General features: G+C 28.9%; 4 long non-coding RNA genes across 4 annotated transcripts; 3 read left to right on the top strand and 1 right to left on the bottom strand.

Annotated features, from left to right (window-relative positions):
* Positions 1-1,016: 1,016 nt before the first annotated feature.
* On the bottom strand, positions 1,017-2,524 carry LOC129001353 (uncharacterized). The gene is made up of 3 exons (XR_008491424.1): positions 2,445-2,524; positions 1,404-1,460; positions 1,017-1,133 (listed from the first exon to the last, which is right to left on the bottom strand). It is a non-coding gene; the product is annotated as an uncharacterized LOC129001353 (long non-coding RNA).
* Positions 2,525-7,461: 4,937 nt separating this feature from the next.
* Positions 7,462-9,091, top strand: LOC129001358 (uncharacterized). The gene is made up of 3 exons (XR_008491429.1): positions 7,462-7,569; positions 8,407-8,463; positions 8,902-9,091. It is a non-coding gene; the product is annotated as an uncharacterized LOC129001358 (long non-coding RNA).
* A 1,190-nt stretch (positions 9,092-10,281) lies between these two features.
* On the top strand, positions 10,282-12,251 carry LOC129001370 (uncharacterized). The gene is made up of 3 exons (XR_008491440.1): positions 10,282-10,375; positions 11,384-11,440; positions 11,875-12,251. It is a non-coding gene; the product is annotated as an uncharacterized LOC129001370 (long non-coding RNA).
* A 3,685-nt stretch (positions 12,252-15,936) lies between these two features.
* LOC129001371 (uncharacterized) lies at positions 15,937-21,903 on the top strand. The gene is made up of 3 exons (XR_008491441.1): positions 15,937-16,069; positions 21,105-21,161; positions 21,723-21,903. It is a non-coding gene; the product is annotated as an uncharacterized LOC129001371 (long non-coding RNA).
* Positions 21,904-22,183: the final 280 nt, after the last annotated feature.

Below are 22,183 nucleotides of genomic sequence, written 5' to 3'. Positions count from 1 at the left end.
TCAAAGCCATATCCAACGTATGTGTTGATATTTATGATTTCTTTACTTCATTGCCAATGAGCTAATAAGTAAATGTTTCATAGATTTCGTTGGGGATTATTGATATTGAGAATTTATTGTAAATAAGACTTAACCTGATATTTTGCAAGCTCGATTAAGGAAGACAGAAGAGTCTTGTTTTTGTTTGCTTTAGTTTCATACAAAAAAAACCTTTTCTTACTAGTGGCAAGTAAGGACATAAATCCCGAATAAGCTTGAATGTAAAACAAATTATTTTTATATTTAAACAAAATAAGAATCAGATGATCTTGCCCGCAACAGCTCTGACAATGTTTAGTAAATCATTTTTAGATCACTTTTGTGAAAGCAGAATTTATCTTAATTTGTAGATTAGAATAAAAATTGTAATACTTTGTGATCCCATGTTTAATGTAAACAAAGAAGACTTTTTCAATCCCAATGAATTTTGAATGGAAGATATTTTTTGTTATTTGTCTATTTCTGTCAGATTTGGAAATAATCTATTTTCCCCGCCCCCCTTGGGGCCAAGACCTTTAATTTTAGCCATCTCCCGTCATCCTGCAAATTGTCATACTCTCACAATTTCAATCAAAATTGCTTACAGAATTAATAATATAGATTTTTTACGATTCTATAAATTGTAGATTTTTAGGTACTATACTGGAATCACATATGAAATTTAATTTCAAACCTAAATTGGCATGCAAACAAATCTTAAACTTCATCTTTCAATACACAGTCTTTGACTGTGACATTAGTCTTTGCTAAGCCCCACCTTGTAATATATTCACAATAAATTCCCGATATCACTAGAAATCATATATGAATATGAACTAATGGAATCAGCAGCTTGGGAATTAAACAAATTAAACTAGTGCAACAAAAATATAACTTTTATACTTCGTTAAAAGTGTCTTACAGTACTAGCACATTGGGGCTTGCTTTACAACCTCTATGTGTGAATTTTTACTATTAAGGATATAATAAAATTATGCTTTGTTATTTTTCATAGATTTTTATTTCTGTTTATGATTAAGAACGTTATCACAAGCTTATCCTCCCTTATGACCACATCCTTTATGGTGCTTATGTTGAGGGTCAGCAATCGTCAACTAAACAGATATAACAAAAATATTAACTTTATATCAATATGTATATCTATATTACTGGATTGAATACTGATACACAATAAAAAAAGATAAATTCTAAACTCAGATGGTAGGAATGCATAAAACAGAAGTTTAAGAACTTGACTGAAAAGAAATGGATTCCTAGAATCAATTTAAGATTTTATTTATTGACGTCGTCCTTAAAAAGGTTTTAGCAGAAAATCTACAAATATTATCAAATATAGTTTTAACAAGTTTAAGCTTCATACTTACATCGACGAATGCCATAAAGGAAGCAAGTGCCACGATGAAGGCTGATGCGAAGTTCATCTGAAATTGACCTAACATTAACTACTTGTACTAGGGGATGTATCATCAAAGTTAATGTGCATCTAAATAAATTGCATAGTCTTTATACAAATACAAATTGCAAATAGTAGGGTAGAGCTAAGCGCTGATTCAATTAGTCATTGATTTGTAATATAAGTAAAAAAATCATTAATAGTATATTTCAAGAGGCATTTTCCGGCGCGTGCTCAAGTTTGTTGTTCGGATTTGCCTCACACAGAAAATCTCAATTTCAAGTACGAGGCAAAATCGAGGACGGGAATAATGGAGCAAGTGCCGGATAATAACTTTCGGTAACTTACGAGTATGAACCATACTTTTCGTCACTACGCAAAAATACACAGACACAGAATGGCACACCTCAGAAATAGTACAACTATTTTATTTCTCAATCAATTTGATTTAACATCAAAATAATATAAAACAAAATATTCTTAAGGAAACCTACGTACATTTCTCAATAGATTTGCTTTAAAAATCAAAATAAAAGAATGAAAAAACTTTTTAACAATACTGTACATACAGCTGATTGAAATCATTAAACGAAACCATAACAAAATACTAGCGCTCGTAGTGAATAAATGGAGAACTAATTGAGAGCGAGGGAATATCAGCTGATCGATTATCCCTCGCCCCAAATTATTTATTTGTTTTCCAACGGCTGACGCCAATACATAAGAAGATATATACAATTTAAAAGAAAATAACAGATGCAAAATGTGAAACAATTCAGATCAGTACAAGCAATAACATTTGAGAACAATTAAAAATTAGAGCTTGGGAAACGATTACTTTCATTGTTGTCAGCTGTTATCGAAAATAGTTACTTTCACTACGGAATGATGAACAAATTATAATATAACAGTAAACCTACTTAAATATCAGTTAAATTTGTAAAACAAGGCTACAATAGAGCATTAAACTAACCAATATGGTCACTATTAACCTTTACACACTATTAATTACCTTTACTGTGGTTGAACAAGACTCTTGAAGCTCACAGTTGAAAGTTATACCTTTCTTCTTGTGATCCAGCTATTTATACGTGTTATTTGATTGTTTTAACATGTGATTAAATATTGAACAATAGGCAGTAAATCAAGAAGAGAACCTTGTAATGTAATACTGTTAATCAGACCGAAATATTAATTAGTTATGGTTTTTACTTTTGACAAAAGCCAATTGAATTGAATGCCACTCACAAACAATAGTCATCACGGAAATAGATATGATATGAACGTATTGTTAATTATTCTTGTCATTCGTTGAAGCCTCAAATTATATAATTAAATTGTGCCTAAAACATCAATCATTTACTTTATGTGTTGAAATAAATTTTAAATTAGATAATAGTAAATTGTCTTTTGTAAAAAGTAAGGGCCATAACCACACATACAGGTCATACAGGTCTGATTTTCATTAAATTATAAAGCACTCTGATTAATATTTACCACCTATTTACCATTCGATCACATGATATATTCAACGACAATCGTGGAAAAAATACCGATATTTTAACTACCAGAGAAGTAAAACTAATTTGAATTGTGGGCTTTAAGATACTTGTTCAATGACAGTAAATGTATTAGTGAATAACGAAAACATCGGTTAATTTAATGTTTCACAGTAGCCTTGTTAAAAACCTTACACTGGTATTTCAGTAATTTATCGTATATTATAATTTACAATTCATATTTTACTTCAATTTGAGATCAATTACGAATTGAATTAACACTGACCTACTACTTTTAGCTTGAAGTAGTATTAAGAAGATATACTGTCATTGTATGCTCCCTAACTATTATGCTACAACGAATCATACATGTAGTTAATGTTAACTTATTGCAGATGAGTTTTGTATAATCTTTCACAGTAGCATTTGCTACTTTCCTTGCGCCCGTTGATGTATGAAACCTAAACATTATAACACCATGTTTGATAATGTTTACTGACTTGACTTCCAATCCATTTTTACGTTATGTTGATTTTTAAATAATTAAATTAATTCTTAGAGTTCCTGTCTTATACATTCGAGTTCTACTGTTTTATACCTTCCCGCTATTTGAATTTTACATTTTCCCCTTACATAATAACAGTACTATAGTTTTAAATGTTTCATCGCATCTAAGTTAAAACAAACATTTCAACTAAAAAAAGGTAAATCATATTTTGTACATCACTGCTCAGGGGCTAAGAATAAATTTTAATAAAACATTTTAAGTTAAGGTAATCATAAATTATTTGGCCAATTGGTATCTGTATTCAATACTGCCATATAGATATCTTAAACAGTCTAGGTTAAATTGAATATTTTTCTTATGTCTGTTTAGTTCACAACATCACCACCAAAGGTGCATAAGATTATATTTGGTATATTTATTTTTCCTACCAGAGAGTTTTGTTATCGGCTTAAGTTACGAGGCAATTATAGTATCCGCATTCTTTGGTTATATTTACTCATCAGGGAACATCAAGTTTTGGATTAAACTTCGTTATTAAATTTATATGTAAACTGCATGCCGAGTACTATATAAAAAACGATTTAAACTAACGGAATTTTATAGATATTTATATTTTTTGTATTTATTAATGTAATACATTTGAATTTAATACTTCTTTAAAGCGTTTAGAATTCAAATACCTATTATGGTCAATCCTGCGTTATAAATATCAATTAAGGTATATACAGCCACTCCAAACCAGTAGTATAACTAACCTTAATAATAAATAAGCAAGGATAAGCTGAACTAAGCATCCTGAAACTAGAAGTTATGACTTTATAGCTTGGAAACATGCCAGTAGTTTATTTGAAGGTTTAACTAATGTTCAAGTTGAGGTTTAAGTGCGACTTCATCAGAATTTTGCAGCGCTATCAGGTTTAAAGCTAGTTTAGTTACATCATGAAACTGAGCATGTATAAATGAAAGTTTTCTATGTATTTTGTGTTTGGGGTTATTTTAACTTGCCAGAGAAAAGGTGCTGGCCAGTAATATGACCGAAACCATAGACAAAAATAATGAAATAATTCTTTCAATTAAGAATTATTTAATTATTTTTGTCTACGCCGAAACATGGCGAAACATATACAATGATCGTGATTTAAATTGATTAAATAATTTATGAAAAGGTATCAAATAAGCGTAGTACCAATGCTTGGTTCTGATATGTAAACATAAGTCCTTGAATGTTTATATATAAATAATAAACTCATATTGACCCATTTTAAGATGGTGGTCATAACATAAGATGATGATAGACATGGTGCACTGCTTCTAGGTCGTAAATATATTGTTATCAGTTGGATAGCTCATAGGAAATAATCATTATAATAATATGAATGATTTAAATGTTTTTACTATTCAAACGGTGAACTAATCATTAAAATCCTGTTGGTGTAGCTTTCAATTTTACGTATTAAGCTCCTTTCACACATAAACAACAGGGATCTCTTATATTTTTGGGTCTACTTCTTCGCCACATTTGGGTTGTTTGTGAATCTATAATACCCAGTATAATTATGGTTGCTTACGTTTAAAGTTTTATCAACATGTCACGAAAAAAGAAATGTTTTTGAATGTGAATGCCTTCAAATGACAACTGAATCGTAAATAAATGGTGATTCAAGTTACGTAAAACGCCGTAGCGTTTAAATGAAAACCAGACCGTTTGTTAGTTAGTTATGGTCTTTACATTTGACAAAAGCTAATTACATTTCATAATTCAATTTCACCTACCGCGTAGAATATCCATTTTATTTTGTAGTCCATTATTACGGACGCAACATTTATATGACTCATATATGCCAGATTTTATTATCCAATTAAATAGTACAATGCATAATAAACTATGTTTATTGTGCAAAAAACTCATTTAGTGCTACACCTACTTTAATCACTTCTGTATTTTTTTTACTATACATGTTGTAATGTATTTCCATAAATTGCAGAGAATTTCAAATATAGAAAATATCATTTTAATGTCACTAACAATTTAAGTGTTACTTTTTGGAAAAATTCTATTTACTTTGATTATTTTTATTATGTTATGAGAGTTTCAAGCATTATGATCCATTGAATTAAGATCAAAAAAATAACATTCATATATTTTACTTTATAACGTTTAGTTATTTCATTCAACTGTTTATCTCATCCAAATAATTATCCAATTGTAATTGCCTATGGTCACAAATAATGTACGTAACCAATAATATGCTCTCTTTGCCTTTACAACTCGCAGATTTACAATCAGTTTTATTGCAAATCGATAGTATGGAAACAATAGAACGTTAAAAAAACAAGTGTTGGGAATACGTATAAATATCAGAACTAACATAGGATAGATATCAATTGATTTCGAGGCACTCATCTCGTAAATGTAAATGTAAGTATATTATACGTTAAAAAACAATATTTATTTTAAATTTTTTCGTTAGGTATATGAGGATAAATTCAAGTATTAACTTTTAAACTTATTACATATCAAATGTTTGTAAGTTACCCTAACATGACTGTATTTTTTTACTGTCATTGACTTTAATAATAGTCCATATGCTTTAAATCTGATTAATAACTATTGTAACAATTCGTGTTACGAGTATTTTTGTTAATTTTATGTCTAAAAACACCCATAATGACCATGTTTTATGTTCGCAGATGTTTTAAAAGGTAACCTTGTACTGTATTGTTAAGGCTTTAGCCGTACCTTTCTGTGCAACTTTGCCCGTTATTATTTTCTAATTCTAATTAATTCTTTCAATTAAGAATTATTTAATTATTTTTTTCTACGCCGAAACATGGCAAAAAATATACAATTGATCGTGATTATTAATTGATTAAATAATGTATGAAAGGGTATCAAATAAGCGTAGTACCAATGATTGGTTCTGATATGTAAACATAAGTCCTTGAATGTTTATATATAAATAATAAGCTCATAATGACCCATTATAAGATGATGGTCATAACATAAGGTGATAATAGACATGGTGCACTGCTTCTAGGTCGTAAATATATTGTTGTCAGTTGGATAGCTCATAAGAAATAATCATTATAAATGAATGATTTAAATGTTTTTACAATTCAAAAGGTGAACTAATCATTAAACTCCTGTTGGCGTGGCTTTCAATTTTACGTATTAAGCTCCTTTCACACATAAACACCGGGATACTTTTCTTATATTTTTGGGTCTACTTCTTCGCCACATTTGGGTTGTTTGTGAATCTATAATACCCAATATAATTATGGTTGTTTACAGTTTTTATTAAAATGTCACCAAAAAAATAAATGTTTTTGAACGTGAAAGCCTTGCGTGAATCGTAAATAAATGGTGATTCAAGTTAAGTAAAACGCCGTAGCGTTTAAATGAATACCAGACCGTTTGTTAGTTAGTTATGGTATTTACATTTGACAAAAGCTAATTACATTTCATAATTTAATTTCAGTTACCACAGAAAATATCCAGCTTATATTGTATGCCATTATTACGGACGCAACATTTATATGACTCATATATGCCAGATTTTATTATCTAATTAAATAGTAAAATGCATAATAAACTATGTTTATTGTGAAAAAAAAAACTCATTTATTGCTACACTTACTTTAATCACTTCTGCATTTTTTAACGATATATGTAGTAATTTATTTACATAAATTGCAGAGAATTTCAAATATAGAAAATATCATTTTAATGTCACTAACAATTTAAGTGTTACTTTTTGGAAAAATTCTATTTACTTTGATTATTTTTATTATGTTATGAGAGTTTCAAGCATTATGATCCATTGAATTAAGATGAAAAATAACATTCATATATTTTACTTTATAACATTTAGTTATTTCATTCAACTGTTTATCTCATCCAAATAATTATCCAATTGTAATTGCCTATGGTCACAAATAATGTACGTAACCAATAATATGCTCTCTTTGCCTTTACAACTCGCAGATTTACAATCAGTTTTATTGCAAATCGATAGTATGGAAACAATGGAACGTTAAAAAAAACAAGTGTTGGGAATACGTATAAATATCAGAACTAACATAGGATAGATATCAATTGATTTCGAGGCACTCATCTCGTAAATGTAAATGTAAGTATATTATACGTTAAAAAACAATATTTATTTTAAATTTTTTCGTTAAGTATATGAGGATAAATTCAAGTATTAACTTTTAAACTTATTACATATCAAATGTTTGTAAGTTACCCTAACATGACTGTATTTTTTTACTGTCATTGACTTTAATAATAGTCCATATGCTTTAAATCTGATTAATAACTATTGTAACAATTCGTGTTACGAGTATTTTTGTTAATTTTATGTCTAAAAACTCTCATAATGACCATGTTTTATGTTCGCAGATGTTTTAAAAGGTAACCTTGTACTGTATTGTTAAGGCTTTAGCCGTACCTTTTTGTGCAACTTTGCCCGTTATTATTTTTAATTGGAGTTGATGAACGACCAGTATAAATAATAATACCACCATGATGACGAATCTATTGAAAAAAGTAATTTTGGTAATTCAACTTTATAATTTAACATTTGAATTAAAAACATTTAACCCTTTCGCCGCCAGAATTTTTAAGTGGTAAACAAATTCAAAATGGCGGCCGTTTATTTTTTAAACTTAAAAGACTCAAAAACGGCTAGTTTTATAAACCAATGATAAGAACCCTTTTTTTGCATGTGTGATTACCTACCACGTTAAAAAAGATCAATAAGAAATCGCTTTAATATTTCGATTTTTAATTGTAAAATGGGGCAAACATGACTAGTTCCTGCCTTATTATACCCCGGAGTTTTGCCGTTTACTTAAGGGACATCCTGTATATTAATAAGTATTTTGTTAACATCATAATCAGTGTTAATATTGTCACTTATTACATTCGGAGTTGAGTAAATTTTCCAGAAAATGTTTCATTTTAGATGTCGTTCACGCCAGCTTTTCTCGTAGCTGTCGCAGCATTGGCTGTATTACTTGATGTAAGTATTCTTGCAATAGTCAAAAATAATTTTATTTCAAAAGCTTGTATCTTATCTTGCATGTGGTATAGCTTTCATCGTCTAGGATTTAAAAGTTTGATTTGGTTGTGATAACGTTTACAAAATAATTGGTTCATACAAAATAAATACAGATTTGTTGTATGTTTTGAATTAATGAGGCCAAACGATGTGAATAGTTTGTGAAATTACATAAATGCTATCAAATTTAAAATGCAAATATAACTGGTATATAACAATCAAAGTCATGTAATGCCTACAGAAAGTCTACCGTTTACGATTTTTTTAAATTTGTTTTAAACATTTAAGACTATTTCCATTTACATCCATTGTCATACTCTTGTATTGCTTTTGATATTCACTAAAATTAAAAATACTAATCGCATTGCTTGTAACAACTAATTACTGTTTATTTTTTAGGGCGCACTAGCAGAACCCCGCTACCGTCAAACCAAACGTGACACATGGCCTGGAAATCACCATCATGGCATTTAACACCATGGGTTTAAGGAACCCCGACCGGGGGACAGCGGCGCTATACTAACGGGGCTTTCTATTAACTACAATACTGTAAACACAATCTTAAACAAAAATAAATGTTTAAACAAAATGTTTGCCTCTTATAACAACGTTTTATGTTAACTAACGTCCGCCGTCGATAATTAACACAATGTGAGTAGGCTTAAGTTATATTTACTTTGGTAAAAATCATAGTAATTAGAAGTAATAAAATGTAGCATCAGAATGCTTTTGGAAGTTGACATAAATTGTGCATAGATTCCGACACATTTAAAATGTTGATTAAAAAAACATGCTGGCACTACCCATAGCAACTGGGCGACACTAGTCTCGCTCAGTTAACATGTTATTTTAAGCACTGGGATATACTGAATACGAAACGTTGTGATTTAAAATAAAAATAAAATTATCTATCACAACATAAATTGTATTTGTAAATTGCACTAAGTATAGTGTTTTTTTTTTTAAATAAAAAAATTATAATTCAACTAACAGTTGACAGAACTACAACTATAAGGTTATGTGAACCATTTTTTAGGAATTAGTAAAAATAACAATAAATACATTCCTAGGCAGTGGTGACAATAAAACAAATAATTTGCAATGAATATGGACACTGCTTGAGTATTGCATATTCATTGATGTTTTAAGTTAAGTAAATAAGCAAACATGTTTCGGCTCTAAGGATGTAAAACCCTGCTCAGTCCCAATTGACGATGACAGCTGGCATGGACAGCAATACATAGCTTTCGGCCCCCAATAAACATTTCTGAAACAGCTTAAAACACAATAGTGTGGTGTAAATATAAAAACTAAGAGTAAGTACAATGATCCAATATCGTTGTGAGTCATGTTAGTGCAAAGAAAACACAAATTTAATGAAACACCTCCACATAATATCACGAATAATTAAAGCGTTACTTGTTGAAAGAAATGCAATTTACTTTTTTATGTTAAAATGATGTTAAGAGAGTTTGAAGCGTTATAATCCTTTGAATTATGATGAAAAAAATCAACAATGTCACTTTTAAGTTTTTTTATTTGTATTACAAAAAATAGTATGCAACTAGTCAGCAAGAAGCTTTGAAAATAAATCATTTTATTTTATAACCTTTAATTATACAATTTACCTGTTTATCTCATTCAAAAACACGATTGTAATTTACTATTGTCACAAATAATGTGTGTAACCAATAACATGCTATCTTCGTTTTTACAACACACAGATTTACAATCGTTTTTATTACTATTTGATAGTATGGAAACAATGTAATGTAAAAAAATTGCGTTAGAAAATCGAATAAATATCAGAACTATAATAGGAAAGATATTAATTGCATTTCAAGGCACTCATATCTTTACAGCAATCGTAAATGTAAGTACATTATTTGTAAAAAAAAAATGTATTTTTATATTTTTTGTTTCAAATATTAACTTTAAAATGCACTTACGTATAAAATGTGCGTTATTTACTCATAATGACCATGTTTTATGTTTGCAGATGTTTTAAAAGGTAATCTTGTACTGTATTGTTAGGTATTAGCTGCACCTTTTTGCAATTTTGCCTATTATTAATTATAATTGAAGTTGATGAACGACCATGATAAATAATAATGCTACTTTGATGATGAATCTATTGGAAAAAGTAATGTTGGTAATTAAACTTTATAACTCAACATTTGAATTAAAAAGATTTAACCTTAAAGCTAAGTAAACAGCAAACTGTATTTGGAAAACCAGATCCTAACGTACGGTCTACAGGTATAGCCTCTCTCAATATATAGGGTGCTTAGTAAGTAAACAGCCAAACTCCGGGAAATGGTTCTATGGGCCAAAATAAAGAGAAAATCATATATAACACTTTGTTCAAAATCGCTTCGTTAACCAGGTATCCGCCATTTTGTATTTTTTAATAAACATTTTATTTTGAATTTTTTTAAACTGGTCTTTATAAGATTTGGCAGTAGCCTAGGTTAAGGTAAAATATACCAATTTTATAAAAAAAATCATCTTGTTACAATAAAAAAATTCAAAATGGCGGCCGTTTATTTTTTAAATTTAAAATACTCAAAAACGGCTAGTTTTATAAACAAATGTCAAGAACACTTTTTTTTGTTTTGTGATTCTCTACCAAGTTAAAAAAGATTAATAAGAAATTGCTTAAATATTACGATTTTTAATTGTAAAATGGGGTAAACCTGGATGCCTTATTCCTTCTGGGTGCCTTACAGTTCCTGCCTTATTCTACCCTGGAGTTTTGCCGTTTACTTAAGGGACACCCTATATATTAATAAGTATTTTGTTAACATCATAATCAGTTGTTATATTGTCACTTATTACATTCGGAGTTGTATACATTTTTCAGAAAAATGTTCCATTTCAGATGTTGTTTACGCCAGCTTTTCTCGTAGCTGTCACAGCATTGGCTGTATTTCTTGATGTAAGTATCCTTGGAATTGTCAAATATAATTTTATTTAAAAGCTTGATCTTGCATGTGGTATAGGTTTCATCGTCTAGGATTTAAAAGCTTGATTTGGTTGTGATAACGTTTACAAAATAATAAGTACATACAAAATAAATACAGATTTGTTGTATGTTTTAAATTAAAGAGGCTAAACGATGTGAATGGTTTGTGAAATTACATAAAAGCTATCAAATTTAAAATACAAATATAACTAGTATACGTCAATCAAAGTCATGTAATGCCTAGAGAAAGTCTACCGTTTACGATTTTTTTTGTAACATTTAAGACTATTTCCATAAAACATAAAACTTACATCCATTGTCATACTCTTGTAATGCTTATGATATTCACTAAAATTAAAAATACTAATCGCATTGCTTGTAACAACTAATAATTATTTTATTTTTAGGGCGCACTAGCAGAACTCCACTCCCTTAATCTCACACGTGATTGGCCTGTGAAACACCATGATGGCATTTTAACACCATGGGTTTAAACCTAGGTGGTTCCTTAAGGAACTCCCACCGGCTGACAGTGGCGCTGTACTGACCGAGGATTTTATTACCTACATTTCATTCCATGGTTAAGATTATACCTTTTAGCAAATCAATTCCATCCATACTGTACAGAAAATCTAAAAAAAAACAACGGTGCGACACAAGTATCGCTCAGTTAACATGTTATTTTATACACTGGGAAATACTGAATACGAAACGTTGTGATTTAAAATAAAAATAAAATTATCTATCACAACATAAATTGTATTTGTAAATCGCACTAATTGTAGTGTTGAAAAAAATAATAAAATTCACACTAACAGTTGACAAAACTACAACTTTAAGGTTATGTGAAATATTTTTAGGAATTAGCAAAAATAACAATAAATTCATGCCTAGGCAGTAGTGACAATAACACAAATTATTTGCAATGTATAAGGACACTGCTTGAGTATTTCATATTCATAATTGTTTTTAGTTAAGTAAATACGCAAACATGTTTCGGCTCTAGGGATGTAAAAACCTGCCCAGTCCCAATTGACGATGACAGCTGGCATGGGCAGCAGCAATACATAGATTTCGGCCTACAATAAACATTTCTAAAATAGCTAAAAACATAATAGTGTGGTGTAAATATAAGTACTAAAAGATATAATAGTTATTTATACGATTTGAAGTGCATGGACTATTATTGAGTCCAATGATCCAATATCGAGTCATGTTAGTGCAAAGAAAACACAATTTTAATGAAAACACCTCCACATAATATCACGAATAATTTAAGCGTTACTTGTTGTAAGAAATGCAATTTACTTTTTTATGTTCAAATGATGTTAAGAGAGTTTGAAGCGTTATGATCCATTGAATTATGATGAAAAAAATCAACAAAGTCATTTTTTCGTTTTTTTTTGTATTACCAAAAACAGTATGCAACTAGTCAGCAAGAAGCTTTGCAAATAAATCATTTTACCTTATAACCTTTAATTATACAATTTACATGTTTATCTCATTCAAAATCACGATTGTAATTGACTAATCAAATCGAACGAGTTAGCGATGAGCTACAATCCCCAAAACAATAATAAATTTGACTTTTTATAAAACTTTATTTCTAAAAGATTTATAACTTGAGTTTTTAATACGTCACCAAGTTCTTTCTGATTTTGAACTACTTCGTAAATGTTTGGCTTTAATTTTATTACTCGCTATATACAATCTGACTAATCTAAAGTGAGTCGTAGACCTTCATTTAACAAAAAATTATTTTTATTTAGAAATTTGGCTTTGGTATAAGACATATTTACCTAATTATAAATAACAATCAATTAGCAATCTTTAGCTAAAATATAAGTTAAGACTTTGACGAATTATTTAAGACCATAAACAGTTTTGGGAGTTATTTATAATTGGGGAGACAAGTATTTAACTAAAGACAAATTTCAAAATAAAAATAATTTTATGTTCAACGAAGGCATTCTGCTCATAACTCATAACTCATAACTCATTTATTGAACCAAAATACCAGATACAAAATTTGCATTGGTCATGTCAAATAATAGAACTAAAATTAAAATAAACAATAGACAATGTTGCTTCAATAAAACAATATCAATACTTCTTACAACAACAAAAAAACTAACTAACTAAACCCATCAGCGACACAATCTCGAACACTGTAGTAACCCTTGGCCAAGAGTATTTTTTTGATTTGCTTTTTAAAGCTGTTCAAGTCCGACTCCAGCTGAAGGGAGGGAGGGAGGAGATTAAAAAGTTTAATGCCATTGTAATGAAAGTGTCTCTTGAAAAATGTAGTTGAATGAGATGGTAATTTAAGATGGGAATTGTTACGTAGTGAATAGTAATGTGTAAAAAATTTGTGATGAAATAAAGTATTGCCTCATTTTAAAGCTCCAAATTCTATAAGTTGCTAGCTCATTTTAAATTTGACAGATTTTATCAATTGATTAATAAAATTGAAGCCAAACAATAAATAAGTAATTAGAGACCACAAAGAACTTGGTGACGTATCCACACCCTTTGGTTACATTTACTCATCAGGAAATATCAAGTTTTGGATTAAACTTCGTTATTAAATTTATATGTAAACTGCATTCCGAGTACTATATACAAAAACGATTTAAACTAACGGATTTTTATAGATATTTATAATTTTTGTATTTAGTAATGTAATACATTTTTATTTAAGATGTTTAAAGCGTTTAGAAGTTAAATATCCATAATGGTCAAACCTGTTTTAAAAATATCAATTAAGGTATAGATAGCCACTCCAAACCAGTTATAACTAACCTTAAAAATTAATAAGCAAGGATAAGCTGAACTAAGCATCCTGAAACTAGAAGTTATGACTTTATAGCTTGGAAACATGTCAGTAGTTTATTTGAAGGTTTAACTAATGTTCAAGTTAAGGTTTAAGTGCGACTCCATCAGAATTTTGCAGCGGTATTTGGTTTAAAGCTAGTTTAGTTACATCATGAAACTGAGCATGTATAAATGAAAGTTTTCTATGCATTTTGTGTTTGGGGTTATTTTAACTTGCCAGAGAAAAGGTGCTGGCTAGTAATATGACCGAAACCATAGACAAAAATAATGAAATAATTCTTTCAATTAAGAATTATTTAATTCTTTTTGTCTACGCCGAAACATGGCGAAAAATATACAATTGATCGTGATTTTTAATTGATTAAATAATTTATGAAAAGGTATCAAATAAGAGTAGTACCAATGCTTGGTTCTTATATGTAAACATTAGTCCTTGAATGTTTATATATAAATAATAAACTCATATTGACCCATTTTAAGATGATGGTCATAACATAAGATGATGATAGACATGGTGCACTGCTTCTAGGTCGTAAATATATTGTTACCAGTTGGATAGCTCATAGGAAATAATGCTTATAATAATAATATGGATGATTTAAATGTTTTTACTATTCAAACGGTGAACTGATCCTAAAATCCTGTTGGCATTGCTTTCAATTTTACGTATTAAGCTCCTTTCATACAGAAACAATGGTGATACTTCTATTTACCTCTTGTCATATTTGGGTTGTTTGTGAATCTTTAATACCCAATATAATTATTGTTATTTACAGTTTTGATGACAATGTCACCAAAAAATAACTTTTTTAAAATAAATGACTTCACATAACGACTGAATACCGACGAATGAATCGTAAATAATCTGTGATTCAAGTAAAGTAAAACGTAGCGTTTAAATGAAAACCAGACCGTTTGTTAGTTAGTTATGGTATTTACATTTGACAAAAGCTAATTACATTTCATAATTTAATTTCACCTACCGCGTATAATATCCATTTTATTTTGTATTCCATTATTATGGATGCAACATTTATACGACTCATGTATGTCCGATTTTATTATCTAATTAAATAGTTCAATGCATAATAAACAATGTTTATTGTGCAAAAAACTCATTTAGTACTACACCTACTTTAATCACTTCTGTATTTTTTACTATATATGTTGTAATGTATTTCTATGAATTGCAGAGAATGTCAAATAAAGAAAATATCAATTAAATAAAAACACCTCCACATAATGTCACTAACAATTTAAGTGTTACTTTTTGGAAACAATTATTATTTACATTGATTTTTTTATTATGTTATGAGAGTTTCAAGCGTTATGATCCATTGAATTATGTTGAAAACAAAAACTAAACAAATTAGGAACGCCTACGCCATTCTAAAAATTTTTTTTCTGATAAGTATCTGAAACAAGCTCAAATAGCTCAGCAAGCTCAGCAACCTATATAATCATCAAGAAGGGTTGAACATTGAAACATCTTACTATATAACCTTTAATTATTTCATACAACTGTTTATCTCATAAAAAAATCTAATCGTAATTGCCTATGGTCACAAATAATGTACGTAACCAATAATATGCTCTCTTTGCCTTTACAACTCGCAGATTTACAATCAGTTTTATCACTAATCGATGGTATGGAAACAATGGAACGTTAAAAAAACAAGTGTTAGGAATACGTATAAATATCAGAACTAACATAGGATAGATATCAATAGATTTCGAGGTACTCATCTCTTTACATCAATTGTAAATGTAAGTATAGGCCCTATTATACGTTAAAAAACAATATTTATTTAAAAAATTTTCGTTAAGTATAGGAGGATAAATTCAAGTATTAACTTTTAGACTTATTACATGTCAAATGTTTGTAAGTTACACTAACATGACTATATTTTTTTACTGTTATTCATTTTGATAATAGTCCATATGCTTTAAATCATATTATTAACTAGTCTTACTATCCGTGTTATAAGTATTTTTGTTAATTTTATGTCTAAAAACTCTCATAATAACCATGTTTTATGTTCGCAGATATTTTAAAAGGTAATCTTGTATTGTTTTGTTAAGGCATAAGCCGTACCTTTTTGTGCAACTTTGCCCATTATTATTTTTAATTGGAGTTGATGAACGACCAGTATAAATAATAATACCACCATGATAATGAATCTATGGACAAAAGTAATTTTAGTAATTAAACTTAATAACTCAACAATTCAATTAAAAAGATTTAACCTTAAAGCTAAATAAAGAGAAAACCGTATTTGGAAACCCAGATCCAAACGTACGGTCTACAAGTATAGCCTCTCTCAATATATAGAGTGTCCAGTAAGTAAACAGCCAAACTCCGGGAAATGGTTCTATGGGTCAAATAAAGAGAAAATAAAACATAACACTTTGTTCAAAATCGCTTCGTTAACCAGATATCCGCCATTTTGTATTTTTTAATAAACATTTTTATTTTGATTTTTTTTTTACCGGTCTTTATAAAATTTGGTATGTAGGGTAAGGTAGAAAATACAAATTAAAAAAAAATCTTGTTTCAATGAAAAATTTCAAAATGGTGGCCGTTTTAATTTTTAAACTTAAATTACTCAAAAACGGCTAGTTTTATGAACAAATGTCAAGAACGCTTTCATTTAGCATGTGTAATTCACTATCACACTATACCAAGTTAAAAAAGTATCAAATGAATATAATAATAGCAAATAATAATACAACAAACAAATAATAATAGCTGAAATATTACGATTTTTAGTTGTAAAATGGGGCAAACCTGACTAGCTCCTGCCTTACTCTACCCCGTAATTTGGCTGTTTACTTAAGGGACACCCTGCATCTTAATAAGTATTTAGTTAACATCATAATCAGTGTTAATATTGTCACTTATTAAATTCAGAGTTGTGTAAACTTTTAGAAAATGTTTCATTTCAGATGTTGTTTACGTCAGCTTTTCTCGTAGCTGTCGCAGCCTTCGCTGTATTACTTGATGTAAGTATTCTTACAATAGTAAAATATAATTATATTTTAAAAGCTTGTATTTTATCTTGCAAGTAGTATAGCTTTAATCGTCTGATTTGGATAAGTTAATGTTTACAAAATAATTAGTTCATACAAAATAAATACAGATTTGTTGTATGTTTTGAATTAAACGATGTGTTTGGTTTTTTAAACAACATAAAAGCTAACACATTTAAAATGCAGTGAGAGCTAGTATACGCCAATCAAAGTCATGTAACGGCTAGAAAAGTCTCTTGGTTAAATTTTATTTATTTTTTTTCAAACATTTAAGACTATTTTCATAAAACATAAAACTTACATCCATTTTCAAACTCTTGTAATGTTTTCGATAATCACTAAAATTAAAAATACTAATCGCATTGCTTGTAACAACTAATTACTGTTTATTTTCAGGGTGCACTAGCAGAACTCCGCATCTCTCATTCCAGACGTGGACTATGGCCTGGAAAAACAAAAAATAAATGTTTAAACAAAACTCTTGCTTATTTTAACAACGTTTTATGTTAAATAACGTCTGTCGTCGATAATTAACACAGGTCTGGGGGTAGACTTAAGTTATATTTACTTTGGTAAAAATCATAGTAATTAGAAGTAGTAAAATGTGGCAACAGAATGCTTTCGGAAGTTAACATAAATTTTGCATAAATTCCGATACATTTATAATGTTGATTAAAAAACATGCTGGAACTACCCATAGGAATTGGGCGACACAAGTATCGCTGAGTTAACATGTTATTTTATGCACTGGGAAATACTGAATACGAAACGTTGTGATAAAAAAAAAAAATAATAATTCACACTAACAGTTGACAGAACTACAACTTGAAGGTTATGTGAAATATTTTTTGGAATTAGCAAAAATAACAATAAATACATGCTTAGGCAGTGGTGACAATAAATATTCTATGTAAAACATTGTAATGTATAAGGACACTGCTTGAGTATTTCATATTCATTAATGTTTTAGGTTAAGTAAATAAGCAATTATGTTTCGGCTCTAGGGATGTATAAACCTGCCCAGTCCCAATTAATTGACAATGGACAGCAGCAATTCATAGCTTTCGGCCTCCAATAAACATTTTTAAAACAGCTAAAAACATAATAGTGTGGTGAAAATATAAGTCCTAAAAGATATAATAGTTATTTATACGATTTGAAGTGCATGGACTATTATTGAGTCCAATGATCCAATATCAAGTCATGTTAGTGCAAAGAAAACACAATTTTAATGAAAACACCTCCACATAATATCACAAATAATTTAAGCGTTACTTATTGAAAGAAATGCAATTAACTTTTTTATGTTAAAATGATGTTAAGAGAGATTGAAGCGTTACGATCCATTGAGTTATGATTAAAAACAAAATCAACAAAGTCATTTTTATTTTTTTTTATATGTATAAACAAAAACAGTATGCAATTAGTCAGCAAGAAGCTTTGCAAATAAATCATTTTACCTTATAACCTTTAATTATACAATTTACATGTTTATCTCATTCAAAATCACGATTGTAATTGACTAATCAAATCGAACGAGTTAGCGACGAGCTACAATCCCAAAAACAATATTAAATTTAACTTTTTATAAATCTTTTTTTTTATTAAAAGATTTATAATTTGAGTTTTTAATACGTCACAAAGTTCTTTCGTCACCAAAAAAGTTTTTTTTTTATTGAATGACTTCAAATTACGACTGAATCGTAAATCATTGGTGATTCAAGTCGCCGTAGCGTTTAAATAAAAACCAGACCGTGTGATAGTTAGTTATGGCCTTTACATTTGACAAAAGCTAATTACATTTCATAATTTCAATTTCACCTACCGCGTAGAATATCTATTTTATTGTGTATACCATTATTACGGACGCAACATTTATATGACTCATATATGTCCGATTTTATTATCTAATTAAATAGTACAATGCATAATAAACTATGTTTACTGTGCAAAAAACTAATTTAGTGCTATTGTTATTACTAAGGTATATATCTACGCCTACTTTGATTACTTCTGTATTTTTTTACTATATACATTTTGTAATGTATTTCCATAAATTGCAGAGAAGTTCAAATAAAGGAAACACAATTTTAATGAAAAAACACCTCCACATAATGTCACTAACAATTAAAGCGTTACATGTTGGAAAAAATGCTATTTACTTTGCATTATTTTATAATGTTATGAGAGTTTCAAGCGTTATGATCCATTGAATTATGATGAAAATAAAAACTAAACAAATTAAGAACGCCTACGCCATTTTAAAATGTTTTTCTGATAAGTATCTGAAACAAGCTCAAATAGCTCAGCAAGCTCAGCAACCTATATAATCATCAAGAAGAGTTGAACATTTAAACATCTTACTATATAACCTTTAATATTTCATTCAACTGTTTATATCATCAAAAAATCTAATTTTAATTGCCTATGGTCAAAAATAAGGTATGTATTCAATAATATGCTCTCTTTGCCTTTACAACTCAAAGATTTACAATCAGTTTTATTGCAAATCGATAGTATGGAAACAATAGAACGTTAAAAAACAAGAGTTGGGAATACGCATAAATATCAGAACTAAAATAGGAGAGATTTAAGTTTATTCCGAAGCACTCATCTCTTTAGATCAATTGTAAATGTAAGTATATTATATGTTAAAAACCAAATATTTATTTTAATTTTTTTCGTTTTGTATAGGAGGCTTAATTCCTATATTAACTGTTAAACTTGCTTACTTATCAAATGTTTGTAAATTATACTAACATGACTACATATTTGGACTGCCTTTGACTTTGATAATAGTCCATATGCTTTAAATCTTATTAATAACTAATATAACTATACGTGTTATGAGTATGTTTATTTGTTTTATGTCTTAAAACTCTCATAATGACCATGTTTTATGATCGCAGATGTTTTAAAAGGTAATCTTGTACTGTATTGTTAGGCATTAGTTGTACATTTTTTTGCAACTTTGCCCATTATTATTTTTAATTGGAGTTGATGAACGACCAGTATAAATAATAATACCACTATGATGTCGAATCTATTGAAAAACGTAATTTTGGTAATTAAACTTTATAACTCAACAATTCAGTTAAAAAGATTTAACCTTAAAGCTAAATAAACCGAAAACCGTAGTAAGAAACCCAGATCCTAACGTACGGTTTACAGGTACAGCCTCTCTCAATATGCAGGGTGTCCGGTAAGTAAACAGCCAAATTCCGGGAAATGGTTCTATGGGGTCAAAATAAAGATAAAATCAAATATAACACCTTGTCCAAAATCGTTTCGTTAACCAGATGTCCACCATTTTGTATTTTTTTAATAAACATTTTTATTTTGTAAATTTTCAACCGATCTTTATAAAACTTTGTATTTAGGTTAAGGTAGAAAATACCAATAAAAAATTATCTTGATTCAATAAACATTTCAAAATGGCGGCCGTTTTAATGTTTTAATTTTAAATTTCTTGAAAACGGCTAGTTTTATGAACAAATTTCTAGAACACTTTTATTTAGCATATGTAATTCCCTATCGCACGATACCAAGTTAAAAAAGATCAAATAAGAAATAGATTAAATATTACGATTTTTAATTGTAAAATGGGGCAAACCTGACGAGTTCATGTCTTATTCTACCCCTGAGTTTGGCAGTTTACTTAAGGGGCACCCTGTATATTAATATTTATTTAGTTAACATCATAATCATTGTTAATATTAACACTTATTACAATCGGAGATGTGTACATTTTCCAGAAAATGTTTCATTTCAGATGTTGTTCACGCCAGCTTTTCTCGTAGCTGTCGCAGCATTCGCTGTATTACTTGATGTAAGTATTCTTGCAATTGTCAAATATAATTTTATTTTAAAAGCTTGTATCTTAACTTGCACTTAGTATAAGCTTTAATCGTATTTGATTTAAAAGCTTGGTTTGGATGTGATAATGTTTACAAAATAATTAGTTAATACAAAATAAACACAGATTTATTGTATGTTTGAATTAATGTGTCCAAACAATGTGAACGGTTTTTGAAATAACATAAAAGATAACACATTTTAAAATGCAATAAGAACTAATAGACGTCAATCAAGGTCATGTAACGGCTAGAAAAGTCTACTGTTTAAATTTTATTTAATTTTTTTTTATTTAAGACTATTTCCATAAAACATAAAACTTATAGAAAAATATCGATTTGACAAAGAAAAGAGAACCAAATATATTTACTCATAGAGTGTACTGATTTTCATTATACTTAATGCAACGTACACTTTTCAGTACTTGTATTGTTTTTGATATTCATTAAAATTAAAAATGATAATCGCATTGCTTGTAATAACTAATTGTTAATAATTATAATTTTATACAAATTAATTATTGTTCATTTTTCAGGGCGCACTAGCAGATCTCCCCATATCTCCACGTGATTCGTCTGGGAGACACGTTTACGTTTCCTAACCAATGGAACTTCCACCGGGTGACAGTGGCGCTGTACTAACGGGGGTTCTATTAACTACATTTCATTCCCTGGTTAAGATTATACCTTTTACAAATTGATTCCATCAATACTGTACAGAAAATCTAAAAAAAAATAATAATTTTTAAACGAAATGTTTGCTTATTTTAACATCGTTTTATGTTAAATAACGTCTGTCGTCGTTAATTACCGTAACACAGGACATGTGAGTAGGCTTAGGTTATATTTACTTAGTACAAATCATAGTAATTAGAAGTAATAAAATAAAATAACAGATTGCTTTCGAATGTTAACATAAATTGTGCATAAATTTCAATACATTTAGAATGTGAATCATTATAAAAATATGACGGCACCACCCATAGCAACTGGGCGA

Source organism: Macrosteles quadrilineatus, unplaced genomic scaffold (assembly GCF_028750875.1).
Source record: "Macrosteles quadrilineatus isolate MER2022 unplaced genomic scaffold, UCM_ALF_1.0 Scaffold_8__2_contigs__length_117827958, whole genome shotgun sequence".
NCBI classification, from domain to species: Eukaryota; Metazoa; Arthropoda; class Insecta; order Hemiptera; family Cicadellidae; genus Macrosteles; species Macrosteles quadrilineatus.
The sequence above is the reverse complement of the archived record's forward strand: the minus strand, read 5'-3'. Positions and strand labels throughout refer to the sequence as shown.